The sequence below is a fragment of the Choloepus didactylus genome, chromosome 17, assembly GCF_015220235.1.
Source record: "Choloepus didactylus isolate mChoDid1 chromosome 17, mChoDid1.pri, whole genome shotgun sequence".
Classification (NCBI taxonomy): Eukaryota; Metazoa; Chordata; class Mammalia; order Pilosa; family Megalonychidae; genus Choloepus; species Choloepus didactylus.
Window position 1 is genome coordinate 50522358 of NC_051323.1, and position 24312 is coordinate 50546669.

Consider the following 24312-nt stretch of genomic DNA (forward strand, 5'->3'; position numbering starts at 1 on the left):
AAATAAATCAATAAAATAAGTAATAAACAAAGTAGTAATAAGTGTAGTGAAGAAAATGAGCTGGGGGTGGGAGATGGGTTATTAGGGATGGAGGGGTCTGGAGGGGCCTCTTTTGAGAAGGGGGCACATAAGAAGACACCTGAATGAGGTGAGGGAGTAGGCCCTGAGAGAAGTTATGGGAAACATTTCCATCAGGGATCCTCCTGAGGTAGGAGGACAGGGTAGCTACTGAGTTCAGTAGAATGTGAGGAGTTTGAGAGTCAGGCAGGGCCAGATCAGTATTTTCCAAACTGAGTTACAGCTCATTAGTGGGTTGCAAGCAGCATTAAAAATAAAAATAGAATGGGTCAGAATTGAAAATATCAGAGTACATAGTATGCAGTAAGGATGAGTATTGGTTTGTGACATTAGATGTGTGTGTGTGCTGGGTTCTGATTTAGAAATGCATTTGTTACCATGGGTACCAGTACTCAAAGTTTTAAATACAGTGGGGTAAATTATGTAGATTCTTGTAGGCTGTGCTAAAGAGTGTGGCATTCTGAAGTTCATAAGAAGCCATTGATGGATTTTGAGCAGAAAGGTGACAATAATCCAATTAGTGGTTTCAAACTTGCTGGCTTCTGTGTAGACAGCTGAGTGAGGGAAGCAAGAAAGAGAGAAAACAATGATAACATCTTGCCAGAGCACCCCTTTCCTGTGGCACTTTGGGAGGCAGAATAATGGCACTCTAAAGATATCCATGCCCAATTCTCAGAACCTGTGTATATGTTATGATGCATAGCAGAAAGAACTTTGCAGATGTGATTAACGTTGTGATGGAGAGATTTTCCTGGATTATCTGGATGGGCCCAATCTAATTACAAGGCCCTTAAATGTGGAAAAGGGAGGCAGAAGAGGAGGTCGGAGTGATGCAATATGAGAAGCGCTTGACCCACCGTATCATATTTAAAGATGGAGGACGGGGCCAGGAGCCAAGGAATATTAGCAGCCTTAGAAGGAGAAAAGACAAGGAAATGGATCCTACCCAGAGCTCAAAGAAAGAAACTCAACCCTGCCAACACCTTGATTTTATTTTGGTAAGATCCGTGTTGACTTCTGACTTACAGAACTCTAAGATAATAAATTTGTGTTTTTTTAAGTTGCTAAATTTGTGATGATTTATTATGGCAACAATAGAAAACACTAATGCAAGAGTGTTGCCTCTTAACCCTGCCTTTACCCCCTCACTCCTCACACACCTCTACAGAGTCCTGACATGAGATCCGGGTTTAAGTTCCCTCAGCTTCCCTCATTGCCCACAGCTTACCCACAGAATCCTTCTCTCCTGCCTGCCGTCTGCCTTATGTTGGATTTCCAGTCTGAATTCCCAGTACCTTCTTTCTAGTTATTCCCAATAGGATTGATTGGCAGTTTGGGAACATTCAGTCTGAGATTTTTGGTCATCCAAAAGAGATATGAAAGTAAGTTGAGAAAATCTGAGAAAGGGAACTGAGGGAGGGCTGCAGTTAGTTCTTGCTGCTTTAAAAAAATTTATTACAATGCTAATGCAGGTGGATTATCTCATAGCTGATGGTAATTACATAATGGAAACTAGGTGATTAAATCACATCACTTCTGGATTTATCATAACAAAGGACAATGGTCTAATTTGTCCAACTTCAAATATGGGGCTCTCAGCAAATAATTTTAGATGAATCCTACAAATATGCAGGCAATGCTGGAGCCAGCTTCTTTGTGTTGTGTCATCATTGGTTGACTAAATCAGTGTTACTCAAGTATACTGCTAGCCATACGGTCTTCAAATAGAAATGAGGCATTACCAATTTTATTTATGCAAGACATCATTAGATAGGTCTAATGGGAAAATATTCAGGATAGGTTATCCATTACAATTTTCGAGTAATAGTAATAAATCAAGAAAGTGCTTGTAATTTTGACATAATTAATCCTCATAAACATCTTGTTTGGTAGGGAGGACAGGTGTTAGTTAACACTTTTGCAGATGAAAAACAAGGAACTCTGGGAAGTTACTGGACCTGCCCAAAATAAGTGGCAGAAACTAGAATCCAAGTTGTCTGATTCCTAATTAGCTTTTTCACCAGCTGCCTGATACAAAAAGCTTCATGTTGTTTGCATGATATGCTAGGGAGAAATGAGCCACATGAGATAAATAGAGATAGGTTTAAGCTTCCCAGTTTTTAAAGTATTCCCAGCCATTCTAATAGAGATCATATACCTCCTTGCCTTAGTAAACAGTGAATAATGAGTGCAATCTAACCACTTCTTGATGGTAGGGGGTATTATTATGAATGTTAATTATTGTACTGACAGGTCTTTAAGAACAATTAGGGGTACCTCTCCAATGTGATTCTAAAATGCCAGTCTTTTAAATTTTATTTTATTGTCCTTTGTTTTCTGTTGTTTTCCATCCTCAGGACACTTGCTTCTTCCTTCTTTACTTCTTGTTTCCATCACAAGAAGGTTGCTAGGGGGACATATCTCACCTGTGGAGCAAAGTGGGCTCAGCCGGGCTTTGTGACAGCCTCTGAGATTCTGGTTTGATTCTGGTTGGTCCAGGTTACCAGAAGTCTGACTTCTAAGCACATTGGACATTACTATGCACAAATAAGTAATAAACCTTTAAAAATAGTCTATAGAGTTTATTTTAAAGTGTTGCTTAATGTCTTTTTTTCCTATCAATCTGATTACAAATGTTAAATAACTCACAAATAAATATGACAAATGTGGCATATTGGAGTCTGGAGATTTTTTCCTATGGGGCAGCAACCAGGTAATAATTTAAATGGCAGATTGTGATAAAGAACAGGATAATGTCAGTTTAATAGATTGTTTTTAATTTATTGCTTTGTTAATTCCTTATCAAGACTTAATAATCTTCAATCATGCTCTGCTCTGCCATTATAAAAATGTACAGATTTGTTATTTGGTAAGCAGATCAATAGTGTTTATATATTAATCTTAGACCACATAATCTAATGCATTAGTTTTTGCTCTAAAGCTGTTAGAACTTTATAGTCACTTTACTAGGTCTCATTAAAAATGCTGAAACAAAATTACTGGGAGAAAATTTCTTCGCTTTGTATGAGATAGTTCTTTGAATACATAAGATATTCACAATGCTCAGGAGAATTTTAAATGAAAACATTTTTAAAAAGGAAAATAAGAGACATGTAAATGTGTGAGGAAAGCAAAAGTCATACTACTCCGCAAAACATAATTTCATAACTTAAATACGATCCGTGGCAAGAGCTGGTTATGGGGGAAATTCCTGAATGCTGGAATGGAAAGCACTAGAGTACACCTGGTTTCAACCTGTGTGAACCATAGCTGGGGGTGGGGTGGAGGTGGACGTGGATGTGGGGTTGCCAAGCAGACTCTTTAGCTCTTGATGCCATCTGATCCAGACTCCTTACTTTTGCTTTAGGCTGGTTGGACTACTTCCCATTCTTTACCACCTCTTTTGTAGAACCAGTGTGAAATAAATGCTGAGAAATAGGTGTTCATTTAAAAATGGCACATGAACTCAAAAGAGAATGCTGACACTAGCTTCAGTTTAGGCAGATCTAAGCTTCATCTGTGAAGGTGTTTCTATCATCATATTAAATGTATCTGTCTATTTATCTGTATCATTTTAGAGGAGTGGTGGAGAACAAAGTCTAGGGTCACACTGCCTGGGCTCAGATCTTAACTCTTCAGCTAATTAATTTTGTTGCTTTGAATAAGGAACTGCACCACTCTGGGCCTCAGTTTCCTCTTCTATGAAAATCACCAACTTCATACCACTGTTGAGAAGCCTAGGTGAGTTAACATATGCAAAGCAGTTGGAGCAGAACCTGATGCAGTAATAAATGTGGCACATCAACAAATATCAGCTCTTCGTAGGACTAGACTGTACACTCTTTGAAGTAATTGGCTGTATTTTAAAAATTGCTATATCTGTAATACCTAGCAAAGTTCCTGGCACATAGTAGAAGTTTAATACGAGGAAGTTGAATGAATATGCAGTTCCTTCTGCATAGCACATTTTCTAAGAAATGTTACTAGCTGAAATTAAAATTTCATATTTTTCAGTCAATAGTTTCTTTTATCCTGGAAAAATGATGTAACAAGTATCTGTTACAAAAAGGTCAGGTTGAAAGTTTAGATCGAAAACTTACCCCATAAAACAGCATTTGAAACAGTATGCTCGCATCAGAAGATTTGTTTCTATTGATAGTAAATATACATAGGTGTATGTTTATAGGCACGATTCTCATGAAAAAATACCTGTCTTAAAATTTCATCTCTTTTTGGCTATCTATTGATAAATAATCTACTAATGAGGGCTGAAACTTTGGTTAATTTTTGCTTAAGTTACCTTTTCAATGAATTTTTAACCTGAACACCATTCTTTTCCCCACCCAAGTCTGGGATTTCCAATTTCCCTCACCCTACTCCATTTTTCTCCCATAGATACTGAGCATCCTACAATGTTCTGTGTGGCTTATTTATTTATGTTTATTATTTATTATCTGCTTTCTTCTAGCTAAAATGTAAGCTCTGTGAGGACAGGGATCTTTATTTGGTTCACTGATACATCCCAAGTACCTAGAATAGTATGTGGATTTATCGTATTTAGACACTCAATAAGTCTTTATGGAATAAATGAATGAACTGATACCATATGATTAATTTTTATATATATAAATTTTATATATATGTATATAAATTGAGGGTACAGGATTTTCTTTTGCCCTCGTATGAGTTCCACTACCTTCTACTCCTAGGCATCACTCCAGAGTCCTCATGCCTCTTCAGCTGAGATTATAGCCTCCTTGATAGGAGACTGGATCCCCAATGTAATTAGAAATACTGAACGAACATTTGAAGAGAGAGCATGATTGTCTACAGTATATCAGCAAAAAATATTACAGAATTTTCCCTTCTGTAAGAAGCCCTCCCTAGAACACATTCCCTACTGATGTGCTGTGGGTATCCACTTACAGAACATCTTGACTGTTCTGAAGCTGGGCTGTATCAACCCATTTGCAATGAGCATAGCTTTCAATATAGGGCCTGAAGTTTGAAGGGAGAATTTGAAAATTAGCCTGGATTGAATTCCCTATTATATTGCACTGTTTAAATGAAAGTAGCACACTGATAATTTGGTTACATTTTTCTTTAAATTCCTTCATATTTAATATTTCAAACTGTTTTAAATAGTCTATCTCTTTCCGAAATGTCACTGGTGAATTTCATCTTCATAGGCGATAACTACTGAGCTATCCAATGTGCTGCCCTCTTGCTGCATAAATATCACAGTAATTTGGAGACTTCTCTGTATTCACTTGACATAAGGAGAATTAAATTTTGCTTCTATTTCCAGACATTTAATTCAACTGAAGGTTCTATTGTCTAAGAAAGCAAGCAGCTGTAAAGGCTTATGATTTTACCTAGTGATTTTCAGTGTAGTAAAAATAAATCTGTAATTTAACAGAGTTGACAAGCTAATACCATTCTGTTACTTGATCTTCTGTTAATCATTTATTAATATTTTAAATAACAAATCTTTATTAATAAGGTTAAGCATAACTTTCACAGCTTTGGTTGGTACAGATGGTTCAAAAATCAATCCAGTCTGTTGGAAAGGAGATATTATTAATTTTACCAGTGTATGGCACAGAATAAATGCTCCTAATACAGATAATGATAAGAAAAAGATGATTAGAGAGAGTGCTTTCTTTTAAAAGTCACAGATAGGCTTCTGGGCTACCTAAGCCACTGTGGCAAGGCTGGAGGTAAACTCTAGGCAACTTTCTTCTTAGCAGCTCTCCTACTGTTTCTGGCTCTCTGGTACCCTGATGGAATTGAATCAGCTGAAAGTTTGGTCTGTGAAGCTTTGGACCATTTGTTTGGGGCTCAACCCTTGGTTATCATGTGATAGTAGGTCTGTAGGGCCCAGGGGCTTGGGGCAAGGGACTGAGAATTGACAGTGTATTCCCAGCATTTTTGGGGATTTTAGAGGAACTGAACAAGGGAATCAGTTAGGCAAGGGAGAAATACAGGACAGAAAGTTACTTTTGTAAGAATATCCTGCTTCTGAAACATTTTTAGATACTCAGAACAAGAAGTCAACTGGGATTATTACTCTTCATGGGAAAAAGGAAGATGGCCAAAGGAATTGGGGGCTGGAAGGTTGAGGTGGGAGGAGGAGAGGGGAAAAGGAGTTAGTTTTTTTTTTTTTAATAATAAATTTTATTTTGAAATAAGTTCACTCTTACAGGAACAGTTGCAAAAACAGTACAAACCCCATACATAGAACTCCATCATACCCTGACCCCCCTCCCCCGATACCCCGATCCACCACCTTTAAGAGCCTGTCACACCACTGTCTCTTTCTTTCCCTCCCTCTCTCCCTCCCTCCCTAACACCCATCATCTATTGCTCTGTCCTCTGAACATATGAGAGCAAGCTGCACATATCTTTGAACAAACAATATAATTCACATATACCTTTCCCATGGACAAGAACATTATTTTATGCAATCTCATTAAACGCAGCTAAGAAGTTCAAGAAATTCAACATTGATATAAAGCTTACATTCTATATTTCCTTTTTTTTTTTTTTTTCTTCCTTGTGTCCCATCTGTATCCCTTTGAGCCTTCTCTCCTCCGACCTCAGATCCCATCCAGGATCATCCTTGGCATTTAATTGTCATCTATTTAGACTGTCTTATTTTTTTTTTTTTCAATTGTGAAAATATATATATAACCTAAATCTTCCCATTCCACCCCTCCCTAGCATTGTTAGTGGGATTAATCACATTTAGAATGTTGCAATGCTATCACCTTCCGACCATCCATTTCTAGAAGTTTCCCTTCACCCCAAACAAAAACCCTACTCTCATTTCTTAACTCCCCATTGCCCCTTCCCCCACTTCTTGGAACCCCTACTCTACTTTTCATCTCTATGGTCATATTCTCTGATACTTTCTTTGTGTTTACCATGGGCTTAAATTTAACATCTTAAATCTATAACAATCTTGTTTTTCTCTGATACAACTTAACTTCAATAGGACATGTAAACTATGTTCCTATACTCCTCCATTTCCCCACCTTTATGTAGTTCTTGTCAAGAATTACGTATTTTACATTGAGTCCAAAACCACTGATTTATCATTACAGTTTATGTATTTTAGATCCTGTAGGAAGTAAATAGTGGAGTTGTAAATCAACAATACAGTAGTATTGGTCTTTATATTTACTATGTGATCTTTATTGGAAATCTTTATTTCTTCATGTGGTTTCAGTCAATTGTTTAGTGTCCCCTCCTTTCAGCCTGCTTAGGACTGATCTACTGGTGATGAAGTTCCTCAGCTTTTGATTATCCGGGAATATTTTCATCTCCCCCTCATTTTTATCCTTCAGGTGTTTGTAAATTCTCCAGGTCTCTGATGGTTATTGACTTCTATTTGTATTGCATTGTGGTCAGAGAATGTGCTTTGAACAAATTCATTTTTTTATTTTTTATTTTATTGAGGCTTGTTTTTATGTCCCCACATACAGTCCATTCTGGAGAAAGATCCGTGATCACTAGTGAAGAATGTGTGTCCCAGTGACCTGGGATGTAATATTCTATATATGTCTGTTAAAAGTCTCTCTATCTCTCTCTCATTTCTTTGTTTCTCTGTCAGTAGGGCTCGCTTTAGTATCTGAAGTAGGGCAGGTCTTTTATTAGCAAACTCTCTCAGCATTTGTTTGTCTGTGAAAAATTTAAGCTCTCCCTCAAATTTGAAGGAGAGTTTTGCTGGATAAAGTATTCTTGGTTGGAAATTTTTCTCTCTCAGAATTTTAAATATGTCATGCCACTGCCTTCTTGCCTCCATGGTGGCCGCTGAGTAGTCATTACTTAGTCTTATGTCGTTTCCTTTGTATGTGGTGAATTGCTTTTCTCTTGCTGCTTTCAGAACTTGCTCCTTCTCTTTAGTATTTGACAGTCTGATCAGAATATGTCTTGGAGTGGGCTTGTTTGAATTTATTCTGTTTGGAGTTCTCTGGGCATTTATGCTTTGTGTATTTATATTGTGTAGGAAGTTTGGGAAGTTTTCCCCAACAATTTCTTTGAATACTCTTTCTAGACCTTTACCCTTCTCTTCCCCTTCTAGGACACCAATGAGTCTTAAATTTGGACATCTTATTTTATCTATCATATCCCTGATATCCATTTAAATTTTTTCAATTTTTTTCCCCATTCTTTCTTTTGTTCTTTCATTTTCTGTTCTGTGGTCCTTGAGGAGGCTGAGTTGTTGTTCAACTTCCTCTAATCTTGTATTATGAGTATCCAGAGTCTTTTTAATTTGGCCTACAGTTTCTTTAATTTCCATAAGATCTTCTATTTTTTATTTACTCTTGCAATATCTTCTTTATGCTCTTCTAGGGTCTTCTTTATGTCTTTTATATTCTGTGCCATGCTCTTCTTCAAGTCTTTTATATCCCGTGCCATGCTCTCATTGCCTGTCTGTAGTTCTTTGATTAATTCTGCCAGGAACTGTGTGTCTTCAGATCTTTGATTTGAGTGTTTGGGTTCGGGTTCCCCATGTCATCTGGTTTTATCATATGCTTTAAGATTTTCTGTTGTTTTTGGCCTCTTGGCATTTGCTTTACTTGATCTTTAATTTGTTAGAATTGCAGCTTGGTGACATACACTTTCTCTAACCAGCAGATGGTGTCCGTGAGTCACTTATTCCCCTAAAGTCAGTTCTCCCCAACTTTGTGGTGTGTGGGGATCTGATTCTTTTGGGGTCCAGTTGGTGTGCTTAATTTGGGTGTGTTGTTGGTGCTGTCTGCCCTCAATGAGGAGCGTGTGCCTGAGTGGTTAGAGGGGAAGGGCAGGTTTAATAATCAAACCTCCCAGGTGTTCCCGGAGATTTAAGGCTGTTCTCTGACGCTGACATAAAAGTCCTTGGTATTGGCATAGGTTCCCTGGGATTTCTGAGCAGTTCCCCGCTCCCTGCTGTGCTTTTCCAGGACCTCTGCTGAGGGGGGGAGGGCTGTGCCATGTCACAAGTGAGCCTTGGCCTCCAGGGAAGCCCTGGGCTGCCGGGCTGTGTAGGGGCATTCCCAGCCCGCTTCAAAGATGGTTGAATGGGACGCGTTAACTTCGCCCTTTCCGCACAGCTCTGCTCTCCCAGCTCCGGGACAATCAGCCGTGGGTGTATTCAAGGCCACTGTCCATGGCCGATATTGTGTCGTGTGAGCGGTGCTGTGGGAAAGACTCCCTGTCAGGCTGGGTTTCTTGGCTCGGCTCTGCTGTGTGTTTGGCCCTGGGCAGGAGCAGCCCCGCCCGCTGGGGAGACAGCTGCAAGTCGTGCATCTCCCCTTGGCTCCCCTGGACCCGAGACAATCAGCAGTGGGTGTGGAAAGGGGTATCCTCCACCCCAGACACCGAGGCGTTAGTCCAGACCGCTCCCGTCTTATCTGCAGCTGTTCCTGGGCTTCTTTTTTTTTTTTTTTTTTTTAAAGACGCCAATCCACTGTTTCCCCAAACCGCAGCATGGCCGAGGGACTCAGCCGACTCACTCACTTGTTTCAGAATGCAGACTCCTGGTTTCACCGAATGTACGTTCCACGTTCCCTGTGGCTTTAGCAGAACTTATCCGGCTGGTGCTATTCTGGAAGTGGTGTTCTGGGTCACTTTCTTGGAGTTAGTTTTTTTTTTTATTTTTTTATTTTCTGATTCAGCCCCTATAACTTCTCTAAAATGACCAAGACAGCTTAATCCTCAGGTTCAGTTTAGGGCTAGTGGGATTTTTTAGGAAAGCTAAAGGACAGAGGTAGTAAAATATTTGTTTCCAATAAAAGATCTTCTTATGGGGAAGAAGATGAACTCTAAAAACACTAGCCTGTATTTTATGAAATATGTCCCTACACAACAGAAGTAGTCTTGTCAATTTTCTGAGGTGATTCCAAAGCATAGAACATGTAAATCACTTGTCCTGGTGCCACAGGAGAGGCTGTGCTGAGATTTCTGAAGCTGAGGGCAAGTCTGCAGAAGTGTCCTCAGGAGTAAGTTGGACTCCTTGACTGATTTTTGCTTCCTCGGGCTTCTTTGAAGTCCTTTGCTTGAAACACTCAGCCCTCTGGACACACACTGCCCCAGGTCTCCGGTCTCTGTCACTGGACTTTTGGACATGCACACTGGACTGCATGTTTGGAGTCCTTAAATTGTTTTTACTTCTGTTGGTTGTGACCTTGGGCACATTTGTTTCTCCTGAACATGAGCTATTTCTTGTCATTTAATGCTCCATGAAAGGCAATTTGTGAATTGGTGGCTTGAGTGAAAGTAACAACATTAAACACCTCTTTCGCCTTCTGCTCTTCACTTGGCATTTAGAGAAGACCATGCTCAAAGCTATTTCTGATTTTAGTAGTTCAAGGACAAGGAAAAGAGAGATTAGTGCTTAGAATAAAACAATAACCATGATTATACATTTCTCTTCTTAAATAAAATAACTGCATCTCTTTTTTTCATGTATAAAATATATTAAACCATAAAAGAAATAACCCCACTTTCTCTCCGCTCTCCAAATAGTCTATTTCGTCTATACGGCATTGTTTCACAGCCTTGTGGACTCTTGGAATTGCACTGGATTTGGGGGGGATGTATAGCCCTTGCCCCTCCCCCACTGGCCTCTCTTTCATGTAAGGAATGAATTCCCTGTGGTTATGACACTGACAGCTGCTTTCAGATATCATCATGTAAGCCCTTCACATACACCATCTTGTTTAGTCCTCACAAGAATCCTTCAAGGATGAGAGTACTGAGTTGTAAATTCCATTACTTCGCTGAGTTCAATCAACTAGTAGATGATGGAGCTGGTCTTTGAAAGGAGGCTCCTTTCATTCCAAAAGAACATGCTCTTAACCATTACACTTCCTGCCTCTACAACAACCTTGGATGTCGTATTCTGGATTAGGCTTGACCCATGAATGGACAGTCCATTCTTTGAGTGTGAGAGTTGTCTTCCTCATTTTGAGCTGATAATTGTTGACCCTTAATCTCCACCCATTGGTCCTAATTATCTCATGTGGAGCCTATTCCTTTTTTCATAACAATTGTCAGTGTCTAGAGAGGCACAGAGTGATGAATCTCGAAAAATAATATCAAACCAGTGCTTAATAACAGACAGTAGTCACCACTTACAAATAATCTTTAAAGTGCTTTTTAGCTGCAGCAAAATATCAGCTTTAAAGTATACTGTGGGGCTTAATTTTATTTCTCTGGCTAAAAAAGCTAGGGCCTTTTATATTTATTTTCATTTCTCAACAGGCAGTCACTAAATTTCCTCTCTGGACCTAGAAAAGTTTAATAAATTGTCAGCATGTGCACATGTGTATGTACCATTGGAAGTGGGGAGTGGGTTGCAATTGGCCAGATTCCAATTTTAGATTGCCTAGTTCTTACAACAAAGCTTACATGTTGAGCTACCTAATATCTTGTACTATGCCCATAGATTTTGTCCTTATGTTAATGTTGCAGCCTGGAGTTTAACTCTTGAAGAAGAAGCATACAATAAATTCTACCTAGTATGTGGTTTTAATTGTATTTTTACGCATTATTTTCACCTTAGGAAATAATTTTTTTTAACTACACAATAAAACTAAAGGTGTTTTTTTTTTGGCATTCTTAGTTTCTCCTCTCTTATTTTATTCTATGTTTCTAGGTTTTTTCTGTTATATAAACACTATCTTATCTTGTAGAGTATAGTTTGCATGGCTTTTAGGTTTCAAGACAAACCCTAGAACTTTGATGATAAAGGTAATTTCCAGTAATTTATGCAAACAAGGAAACACTCTTGAATCTATTATTTACTATAAATTTTAATGTACTTACAAAACCACTCCTTGGCATTTCAAATAATCAATAGTGCATCAATGCATGATTTCCCCAGGTGCCTTCCCTCTTAAAAGGTTGCCTGAAAAAATTCCCTTGTAATCAGCCATATATAGCAAAGAAAAACATTTTTCATTTCAGAGATTAGAGAAGAAACAATGTTTATTTTACCAAAATAAAATATTTCATTTAATAAGTAACATTCAAATGTCCTTTTTATTGAGATAATATTTACATACAGAGAAATGAACAATCATTCAGTGTATGATTCTATGGGTTTTGACCACAACTGCATTCAAGATGCAGAATATACCTGTCACTACAGAAAATTTCCTTGTGCTTATTCCAATCACCCCCCAAATCTATAGGCAACCATTGCTCTGATATCAATCACTACAGATTGATTTTGAACTTAAGATAAATGGGAATATACAATGTATACTCTGTGTCTGTCTTCTTTTGCTAATCATAAAGTTTTGAAATTCATTTACATTGTTATGTGTATCCGTAGTTAATTTTTAAAAAAGTTTCTTGGTATTCCATTGTATAAATATACCAACATTTGTTCATCTGATCTCCTGTTGATGGACATTTGGGTTGTTTTCAATTTTTGGTTACGTAAAAAGCTGCTATGAAGTGAGCTGCTTGAGCAAGTCTTTGTACGGACATATGGTTTGTGGACATATGTCTTGTGGGCATATATTTTCATTTCTCTTGGGTAAATATGTAGGCTTGAAATTGCTGTGTCATAGGGTAGAGGAACATAACTCCATAAGTAACTGTCAAACTAAACGTTACAAGAAACTCCCAAACTCAATTTTTATTACTATAATAATGTGAAAGCCACACAGCTGCAACCAATAGCCAGACCTTGATGTAGGAAATTTTCTTCTTAGATGAATGAATTCTGATTTGAATTTCAGCTTTTTGAGTTAATCTAAAATAGATTTAATCTAATTGATAGACTATTACATAATAGACAAATTAAAATTCATATAAAGGGTAAAAATACCATAAGCATTTTTCAATGTGCCTATGTAATATGTTGCACACCCATATAAGCAGATGTCTAGTTAAGACATAATTCTGTAGGATGCTGCTTGAGATCCCTTAAACTTGGCCACCACAGTCAGGAAGGATCCAGCCAGCAGAGATTTCCATATATAATAATGTCCAAAGCTGTGTGAGGATGTTATCTCATTCTGTGTGATGAGAATTGTGAGGACAGGGTTTTCTTTCCTCCTCATCCTCTTCTTTCCTTTGTATGGTGCAGTTAGGCATTTTCTCCTGATTTCAGACAAGCACTAAGATCATAATTGCTGTTTTGTGGATCAGTATGTTGAAACTAATTGTGTGTAGGAAGTTTTTAGAATTGATAATAGCTAAGATAAAGTGTATACATATAAGATTATGTTTTTGACCTTTATATGAAAGGAAAACGTATTGTATATATTCTGAGACTTGCTTTTTTTCACTTTTTATATTAGAAAGATTCATTCCTGTTGATGCATGAAGCTGTAGTACATCCATTTGTTCTTTGAACATTTAGTGGTTTATTAATTTCTCCTCTTGGTAAAATTCTGAGTTGTTTCTAGGTTTCTTTTCTTTTCCTCACAAAAACAATGCTCCTTTAAATATATTTATATCTTTCTTCAGCTAAAATTATGCAAAACTTTCTCTAGAGTATAATATTTGGAATTGGAATAAATGGACCATAATCCATAAATTGTGGATTTCCAATCTTGGTAGATAATGCCAAATTGTTTTCAAAGTAGCTGTATTAATTTATCCTCTCACCAACCGTGTATAAAAACTACATTCTCATCAGCACTATTTATTGCTCGGTTATTTAATTTTGTTAATTTACTCTGTTTAATATGGAATCTCATGGTTTGATTTACATGTTCCTTCTTTTTTGTCTTTGAAAGAGCTTGCATAAAATAGGAATGACTTGTTCTTCAAGCATTTGGTAGAAGCTTGCCAGTAAAGCCATCTGGGTCTGGTATTTCTTTTGTATGAAGTTGCTTAATTATTAATTAAATTGTTTTTGTTAAAGGAATTTTCAGGTTGATATAATGTTATTGTGGTAAACTGAATTATGTGCTTCCCTCAAAGTTCATGTTCTGAATATTAGTCCATGTTCCTGTGGGTGTGCACTTATTTGTAAATAGAACCCTTTGAAGATGTTATTAGTAGTTAAGGTGTGGCCAACTGTATCAGGGTGGCTCTGAGTCCATATTACTGAAGGCCTTATAAAGAGAAGAAACCAGAAGCCAGAAGCCAGAGAAGGTCACACAGGAGGAAGTCGGATGTCAACAGAAACCAGAAAAGCCAAAGCAAGAGAGAGGTATTGCCATGTGACAGGAGGCAGAGATGCAAGCAAGGAACTCCAGAGATTGCAGCCAGCCAGAACCAGAATGCTATAGACTTCGGAGAAAAAGCATAGTTTTGCTGATGCCTTGATATGGGACTTAGAGCCTTCAAAACCAGGAGCCAATAAATTCCTATTATTAAGCCAGCCTATCCTGTGGTATTTGTCATAGAGCTTGAGAAACTGAGACTGTTATCTGTAATGTTCTTATATATTTTCCTTGTCTGTTGCATGTGTTGTTGTATTCCTATTTTGATCGCTTATTATTTGTATTTTCTCTTTCTCCTTGATTAATATTGCTCAGAAGTTTGTCAATTTTAGTATTCTTTTTCAAAAACCAACTTTTGGCTTATTTAGTTTTCTCTGTTATATCTTTGTCTATTTTAATTACTTTTTGCTCTTGTCCCTATTATTTTTCTCATTCTGCTTTCTTTGAGCTTATCAAATTATTCCTTTTCTAATGACAAATTGAATGATTAGACTATTCATTTTTAGCCTTATTGCATAATATAAACATTTCTGGCTATCCATTTACCTCAGAGTACCATGTTAGCCACATCCCACAGGTCATGGTGTGAGGAAATTTTCTCTTTTGTTTAGGTCTAAGTATTTTCTAGTTCTCAGTGTGATTTCTTTTCTTAACCTTTTATTCTTTCAACAATATTCAACACATTTTTTGAATGCCTACCATGTATCAGTTTCTTTTCTAGGCCCTTGATATATCAATTAAAACAAATATACAAGCAGGCAAGGACCCCTACTGTAGCAGAAACTGTTGATATCTGCTCATATCTCTTTGTGCTACCGCAGGGGTCTCTTGTAGACAGTTCCCATGTATGAAAATACCTTCCTTCACCTCTCTGCTGAGGGTGTTCTCTAACCAGTGAAGCAAACTTGGCCGTGTGGGTGAATCACAAGTGATGGAAATTTCATGCCCCAGGAGTGATCCTCAACCAGTGAAGTGTCAGAGGTTTCTGAAGCACCCTACACAGTCTTTCTGAGGTCCTTAGTGGGATAGAGCGTTAGTTTCCCTAGTAGTATTAATAACTTGCGCAGTAATGCATACTTTATTGGCTTTACTCACTTTCTTCTCTCACTTCTCAACCTCTCACTGTGCTGGTGTAATTCTAAGGAAACTACCAGGTATAATTCTAAGCACTGGGCATACATCAAAGAACAATACCGACAAAAATCTCAACTTCTGTGCAACTTTTATTCTATTGTGGGGACAAACAATAACTTTATAATAGGTTCATTATACAGTATATTGGAAGGGGATAGTGCTATGGAACAAGGAAAATAGAGCAAGATTAGAGTAGTGTAGCAAGTAATGGTGAGGTTTTCAATTTTAAATGGGATGGTTAGGAGAGCTTCACTGAGAAGCTGATATCTGAGGAAAGACTTGAAGAAAGTCTAGCTATTTCTGTTACGATTCATATACTTTCCTTTTGAATTCCACAAATTAGACTATTATTATTATATATCATCAATATTTATTTAGATTTACCCACATGTTTAACATTCATGTATCTAAGGCCTTTCTTCTAGTATCATTTTCCTTCTTACTGATGTAGAGATCCTTTAGTAAAGGTCCTTAATAAAGATTTTTTTAAAAAATTTAATATTACTTTTTTGACTAGGTGCTAGATCATATGGTTTAAAAAGTTCTGTGCATCTCACTGGGTCTCTCTCCAGCTTGTTCCTCATCCCCACCCCCAAGATAACTCTTTTTGTAAAGTCTTTTTACATTTTTTCCCAGTGTTTTTAAAAGTAAATAAAATACACATGTATGCTCTTATTTTCCCCACTCTTACATAACAGGTCACCATCAAAGAGACTGTTCTAGAGCCATCTTGCTTTTTATACTTAACAACAGATCCTAAATATCTTTACACATCTTTTTGTAGACACAGTATTCCCTTATAGATGTCAAAGCTGTTTAACCTGTCCCTGATAGACACAGCGGTGTTTCTTATTGTTTTGTCTTCACGGGGGTGTTTCTGGTTGTTTTGTCTTATAAGTGACATTACAATGAATGGCCATGTTCTTGTGTATTTGTGGAAGTGTGCAGGGGGATCTGTAGGACACTTTCTTTGAAGTGGGATTGTTGGTCAAGTGTAAAGGTGATTGAGATTTTGAAGGCATTGCCAGGTTGCCCTCCAGGGGCTGTCCTCTTTAACAGCCCTGCCTGTGATGGATGAGAGGAATAGTAAAAATCTTTTGGTGGCAATTCTCTCAGTACTCGAATATTTGAAAGTTTCTGTATTACACCCTTGTTCTCTAAAGATAGCTTCACTGAGTATAGACTTTTATTTGACAATTAGTTTCTCTTAGTATCTTGACGACATTAACCTACTGTCTTTGGGATGGCATTGTGGTTTTTAGAAGTCAGGTGACAGACTGGTGTTCCTTTGTAGGTAGTGTGACTTTTCTCTTTGGCTGCTTTTTAGATCTTTTCTTTGTCTTTGATGTTCTGTAGTTCCATATGATATGTCTAGGTGCAGGTTTCTTTTTCTTCGTTTTCAGGTTAAAGTGTTTCCTGAATTTGAGGAATGCTTCTTCCAACAATCTCCCCTTATTTTCTTCTGGAACTGTGATTAGACATATACTAGACTTTTTCATTTTATTCTCTGTGTCATATTACCTTTATTTCACATTTCCATTTTTAAACAAATTCTGGAGCATATGGTTTAATGTACTTAGTTCTCTTCATTTTTGTCTGATTTGCTCTTGATTCATTCGTATTGACCATGTAGGCTAGGCTATGCCACAGGAACATTCAAACCCTAAACTGTTAGTGGCTTTCAACATGAAGTTTATTTCTCATTCATGTATATTACCCTGAGTGTCCTGCAGCCCTGCAGAACAATTCCCTTCCAAGCTGGAATCCAGGAATCCAGTCTGCTTACATTCTGTGGCTTCACTAATTCAGTATGTCTTGCCACAGCAGGAGGAGAGAGAGTATAGAGAACTTACATCTGTTTTTAAGTGCTTCAGTCCAGAGAGGACACATTTGACTTCTGGTAATAGTCTATTGGCCAGAAATAGTCACTGCCACAACCTAATTTCACAGGAAACTCTAACGTGTAGAAGAACAAATGGTATAATTGATGGGTAATGACTTCTGCAACACCATCTATTAAATTTTTAATTTCAATTTCTATATTAACTTACGAATTTGAATTGAACATATAAATTACTGACAAAATTAATTTATTTGTTTAGTTAAATACATGATTATAAACATAGCTTCCACACAACCAACTACCTTGTTAAGAACATTATTAGCTTTCCAAAGCAGACCATTTTCCTCTTCCCATCATTATCTTCCCATTCTCAGAAGTAACTACTGTCCTGACTGTTATGATAACCACTTCCTTAGTATTGTTTATAGTTTTCCACTTACACGTGCATTCCAAACCATACTTTAGTTGTGCCTGTTTTGGACTTTACATACACTGTACAAATTTTTGCTTTTTTGCTCAATATTATGTTGTGAGATTCATCGATGTTCTTGCATATAGCTATAGTTTGTTCTTTCCATTATTGTGTGCGTATGTCACAATTTATTTATCCATTCAATTGTGATGGACATTTGGATGGTTTCCAGTCTTTTGTTTGTTTGTTTGTTTTTTGCTTTTATGGACAATACTGCTATGCTCATTCTTAACATTCTTGCATGGTATGCAGGTGTACATGGCCTGAATTTCTCCTAGGTATTTATGAATTAGTGGAATTGTTGGATCACAGTTAGGGACTATTTTTGATTTTAACAGACAATACCAAAGTTTTTCAAGGCAGATGAATCAATTCAAACTCTTACCAACTGTATGTGAGAGCCCTCCACCACCGCCTTGCTCCACATGCTTACCAAATTTGCATTGTCAGATTAAAAAATTTGCCATTCTGCTTTGGTGTGTACTAGTGTCTTATTTTGATTTTATTGTTTTATTTTCCTGGTTTCTAATAAGATTGATCACCTTTTGATGTGTTTATTCTGCTTCATTTGTGTTTTCTTTTTTTGGAAAGTGCCTTTTCAAGTTGTCACCCCCCACCTCCCCACCCCACCCCCCTTTTTTATACTGGGTTGTCTTTTCTTATTATTTCTAGCAGTTTTTTTAAATTTAAAATTCCTTCTAGATATTTGTTCTATGCCAGTTCTTTTATGTCTTTAGTATAGAAAACATACTTATTTAAATTTTGTATCTGGTTATTCTAATATTGGCAGTCTTTTTGCATCTGTTTGCTGCTGTTAGTTATTTCTGTTAAATTTTTTTCATGGTGGGTTGATTCCTCACTATTTTGCTGTATTTTTGATTATAAGTGTGCATGTGTATGTTCATTGAGAGTTTATCTGTGGTAATAATTTGAAGTCTGATTTTAAGGTGCTTTCTTCCAGAGCAATTTATGTTTGCCTCTGCTTGGTGCCAAGGGGACTACCAATCCAGAACCACTTTAAATTATTGGCTAAGGCTTGTGGGAAGCCACAGATACAAGTAGTAGGATTTCAGCTCCAATCCAAATGAGGTTAGGTTTTGGTGAAGAATTCTCAAGAGTGATGATCTTCCTCATATCAGAGCCAAAGACGATAAAATAACACATATTTCTTTAGCTTCTCCTAAGTAGGGATGGCATCTTTAAAAATTTCTAGTTCATTGTTTCATTAAGGGTATCAGCACTCGGGGATTTTCCCTCTCTGTGGGAGCCTCTGATCCAGCTTCCCACTTGGTGTAGTCCCTAGGTTTTATCTCTTGTTCTTCAGTCATGCAGCTTGTTTGGCCTGAAGCTATGGGTTTCTGAGGATCAGCAGATATTCCCATGACAGATATCAACCTCAGCCTTTTGCTACCTCTCTAGATTCTGCTTCTTGTTATTTTTGGCCTCTGAGGATTGCTCTCAATTTTTTGTCAGTTCTTCTGTGAAGTTATAGAAGTTCCTTTTCTTTCTGCTATTTCTTTTTAAAACTACTATATCCAGTTTTCTGAAGTGTTCTGTACTATATGGATATTTTATGATATCTGTTGCAGCATATTGATATTGCTAAAGAAGAAGTGAAATATTTTATTTTTCTTAAACGGTAGAGAGGTTTAATTTCATCATTATAAAATGTCACTCTTTCTTGCTCTTTGTTATTTCTTGAATGATGTTTCAGTTTGCTAAAGCTGCTGGAATGGGTTGGCTTTTACAATGAGGATTTGTTAGCTTACAAATTTACAGTTCTATGACCATGAAAATGTTCAAATTAAGGCATCAACAAGACACTACCTTCTCTGAAGAAAGGCTGCTGGCATCTAGGACACCTCTGTCACCTGGGAAGGCACATGGTGTTGCTGCTGGTCCTTCTCTCCAGGTTTTGTTGCTTTCAGCTTCTGGCTTCAGTGGCTTCCTCTCTCAGCTCCTCCAGGGGTTTTTTCTTTATATGCTTCTGGGCCCTTTCTGTCTTTTGTCTTCTCATAAGGGATTCCAGTAAAAGGAGTAAGACCCACCTTGAATGGGCTAGGTCACATCTCAATTGAAATAACCCAACCAAAAGTTCCCACCCACAACAGGTCTGCACCCATAGGAATTAAAAGAACATGGCCTTTCTGGGGTACAAACCAGCACAAATGGGATGGAAATTGGGCTTACTCCTAGCAGGTTAGAAATGTCCATGTGAGTGGGCCATATGGGCCACAGGGGAACATATTTGGAAACTAATAAAAGACAGTAAGCTGACAAGAGGATACTACCCTGATATTGTACTGGTTCCTCTTAGATGTTGATAAGAGGAACTAAGAAGGGAAAATAGCTTGATTGCTGTTGAAAGTGATTCCACAAACTGCCTGCTTCAATTTTTGACTAGAGAGATTAGAGTAGAATTCATTTTCTTTGGAAATTTTGCCAGTGTGAATGTGTTATGTCCCCCAAAACGCCATTATCTTTGATGTAATCTTGTGTGGGCAGACATTTCAGTGTTGATTAGATTGTAATTCTTTGAGTGTTTCTGTGGAGATGTGCCCCACCCAACTGTGGGTGATAACTCTGATTGGATAATTTCCATGGAGGTGTTACACCACCCATTCAGGGTGGGTCTATTTAAATCACTGGAGCCATATAAATGAGCTGACAAACAGAAGGAACTCAGTGCAGCTGAGAGTGACATTTTGAAGAGGAGCTGCAGCCAAAAGGGACACTTTGAAGAACGCACTGGAACTGAGAGAGGAGCTTCAGCTTACAGAGACATTTTGGAGATGGCCTTTGAAAGCAGACTTTTGCTCCAGAGAAGCTAAGAGAGGACAAATGCCCCAAGAGCAACTAAGAGTGACATTTTTGAGGAACTGCAGCCTAGAGAGGAACGTCCTGAGAGAAAGCCATTTTGAAACCAGAACTTGGAGCAGACGCCGGCCACATGCCTTCCCAGCTAACAGAAGTTTTCTGGACGCCATTGGCTATCTTCCAGTGAAGGTACCCGATTGTTGATGTTGTTACCTTGGACACTTTATGGCCTTAAGATTGTAACTTTGTAACCAAATAAACCCCCTTTATAAAAGCCAATCCATTTCAGGTGTTTTGCATTCCAGCAGCATTAGCAAACTAGAACAGAAATAGTGTGTTTAATATATTACTTTAAGGTCAATTTAACAAATAATATAATGTGCACAATTGTTTTATAGACTGCAAAAATGAATGTTGATTTGCCAATACAGTAAGTTTGTAATCTATGTAATTTAACACCACATAGGAATTATTGATCCAAAAAACCTTTATTATTAATGAAAAAACATCAGTTTTGATTTTTGAAATATTTTCAAATAATAGGTGAAATTTATTCTTATTTATAAAGAGCATTTATAAGTAAATGAAATTCTTCAATACATTTTCATCTTAACAGAAACATATCGGTAGAGTTTATATCAATAATCATGAAGCACAGTATTGAATTTCTAGCTATTAAAAGATAACTGTGATATTGTAATTTTGATTGCCCTTTTACTAATTTCCATTTAAAATATATAATTTAAATATTTAATGTAAAATATGTGAATTTTAAAAAACAATTTTTCATAAATGGAAGGTAACTATATAAATCTTACTATATATCTTTCATTGATGGGTTAAAAATGATTAACCATGAATCTTAACAACCAATCATCTTTTATTAAACAAATATGAATTTTAGTATATTTTATTAATATCCTTTTTAGTTCCTCATGCACAAAATCAAATATTAAATGAAAACATTTACTTTGTAATTTAAATATAATCTAAAACATGCCTGCAGTATTATTACATTATTATCCCCTTTATTATTTTTGGCTGGGATGTTCTATGACCTAATAATTATGCAGTATTCACTTGAGTATATTATTTTACAGATTTTACATGCAATACTAACCTTTAAAGAAAATTTTCCTTATTAAGAAGTTGAGTTAAAACTGAATGTTAATATTCATTTAAAATAGCTAAGCGAGCAAAATTTTCTCTTTAGTGAGTTTTTCAATGAAACTGTAGGTTGTCTTTGACTGGTTTAAACTACTTCAGCCAGGACAAAATGTAGTAACAGTATAATTTATATAACTAGTGGAAGGGATGTTGATGGGAGTTTTACTGTCCAAAGGCTCTCAAGCGAAGAGAAGAACATCTACTACCATTTAAACTTTCTTTAATCTCCACTGCCCCCACCCCCTGCCGTAAATGCATTGAACAGTATTCCTTTGTGATAGATATTGCTAATTGTTTCCAGTACCTATTCTCCCATTCTTTTATTTAGTAATAGCATCCCCCAGTCCCAGGGATTAGCTGGAAACACAGCCACACAGCTTGACTACATTTCCAGCATGCCCAACAGCCAGATGGGTGCTGCAACCATGTTTCAGCCAAAGAAATGTAAGTGGAAGTGATGTGTGCAACATTCTGGTTGTTTTCTGTAGGGGAAAATGCTTGCTGAGGCTTCTTTGAATGAAGAAATTCCTCCTGTGGTCAGCAGCTTCAGTCTGCCTCTGAGAGATCCAGCCTGCACTTCTAGTCGGCCTGTCCTACGTGTTTTGAATTTGCCTAGCCAGACCCACCATCCCATAAGCCAATTCCTTGCAATAAATCTCTTAATATACATCTTCTTCTGGTTCTGTTTCTCTGGTTGAGAAGGATATGAAGGGGAAGTAGAGAGAAAACTAGAGGGTGTTATTCTGTATGTAGCACTGGTATCTTGAAGATGTTAGTGGTGCATACCAGCGTGGGGGAAATGGACTTGTTTGGATTCCAAATCTTAGTCCAGATGCTTTTATAAAGTTAGTGAAAGGTTTCTACCTTAGAGGAGGTAGTTCACACTGACTGCATTACCAACAGTGCAAAAAAATTTGGTAGGGTGATAAGCGTGTCCTGTGTTCCAACTATCAAAAACGATGTAGATTTTTATACTTTTCAAACTTCAATAACTGAAGTTCCTCAAGTTAAACCAAGCTCACTTTCCAGTACTGGGTGCCATGGAGAAATTGTCAAGCAACTGTACAACTAGAGGCCAGAGATAGAGTTTGGTGACCTTCATTGTACTTATCCTGAAGACCTCATTTAGAATATATGTGGATATGAATAATATACCCAATTCTAATTGTCAAAGTACTTCCCAATAAAGCACCTCCTTTCTCCAGCCTCCTGCTTTCTGCCCAGGTCTGAGGCTTTTATCTTGTTCCCTTAATAGAGGGACATTTTGACATGCCACTGCCTGGTAGAAAACTGCTGAGCAGGGCTCCACACTTAAACTTAGGCAAGCTAATTGGTATGTAAGCAATATGCTTTCCTGCACCTTGCCTTGGCTGAATTAAGAAAGGTAGGTCTGTGTGACTCATTAATTATTTCAGAATTTTACAGAAATGGCATTTTAAAAAATTGATAAAGTACAGAGAATTCAAAAGTTAAATTTAACTATTAAAATTTTTAAAATAAAATAATGAGAATTAAACTAGTAATGTATTATTAAAGAATTAACCTCATGTTTTAGTTGTATAGTGCTCTAGGCCCCATTTAAACAATGGCATACTTAGAGCTTGGGTTCTGAATGTCAGTTTCCTTTATAATTTCTCTTAGAAATGGTTCCTTTGCAGTCATGTATCTCAAGTCAAAGCTTGAGTTTGTTGTGATTTTGCCCAAGGCAGTCATTCTTTTATTGAAAAGTTTTATATTTCTTTAGTGAATATATATGTTTTGGACAATAGTTATATAAACAAGTCAGCACTTAGAGTTTTAATATGATTTCGAGTCAGAAAAGAATCAGAACATACTGTTTCAGATAGGATTAATTTGTTATATATAGCAGAAAACTCAAAGCAACAGAGGCTTAAAAAATTAGAACTTTATTTCTTTCTCCTTTGAAAGATATCTGGAAGTCCAATATCCAGGGATGGGGTGATCACTCCTCCATCATCAGGAAACCAGGATCTTAATGTGTTTCTGATCCACCATCTTGGAACATGGTTCATCCTCACCCCATGGTTTAAGATGGCTGCAGGAGTGCCTGTCATCATGTTTGTGTTCTAAGCAGCAGGAAAGATGAAAGGAGGAGGACAAAAGGGGAGCACTTCTCAACTCAGTCAGCTCCCTTTATGGATCCTTCATGGAAGTCCCTGCAGCACCTCCTCTTTCATCTCAACACTCAATCCTTAATCCCTTTATGGCACTGAATATAAGGGAATCTGGGAACACTGTCTAGTGCACTGCTGCCCTTAATGAATTAGGGCAACAATGAAGAAGGTAGAGACAGCTAGTGGTCTTTGTCTCACATATCTATTCAAAAGCAAGAAATGGAAAAACAGAAATATTAAGTATTTTACCCAAAAGAGAGGGAGAATCAAGACCAAAATTCCTATAAATCTGACTCCTAGCAAAATAACCATTCACTCTATGAGTTTGTCATCACCAACTAGAACATTTTGAAGATTTCTTGGTGGACTTCTTGGTGGACTTGGAAAGTTGAAGTGATGTGTCTGGGTGGAGAGAAGAGAATGAGTCACTGGAGTAGATGTAGGAGCACATGGGTGTGGGCTGAATAGGTGTGTATGAAATGGCTTTGTGAG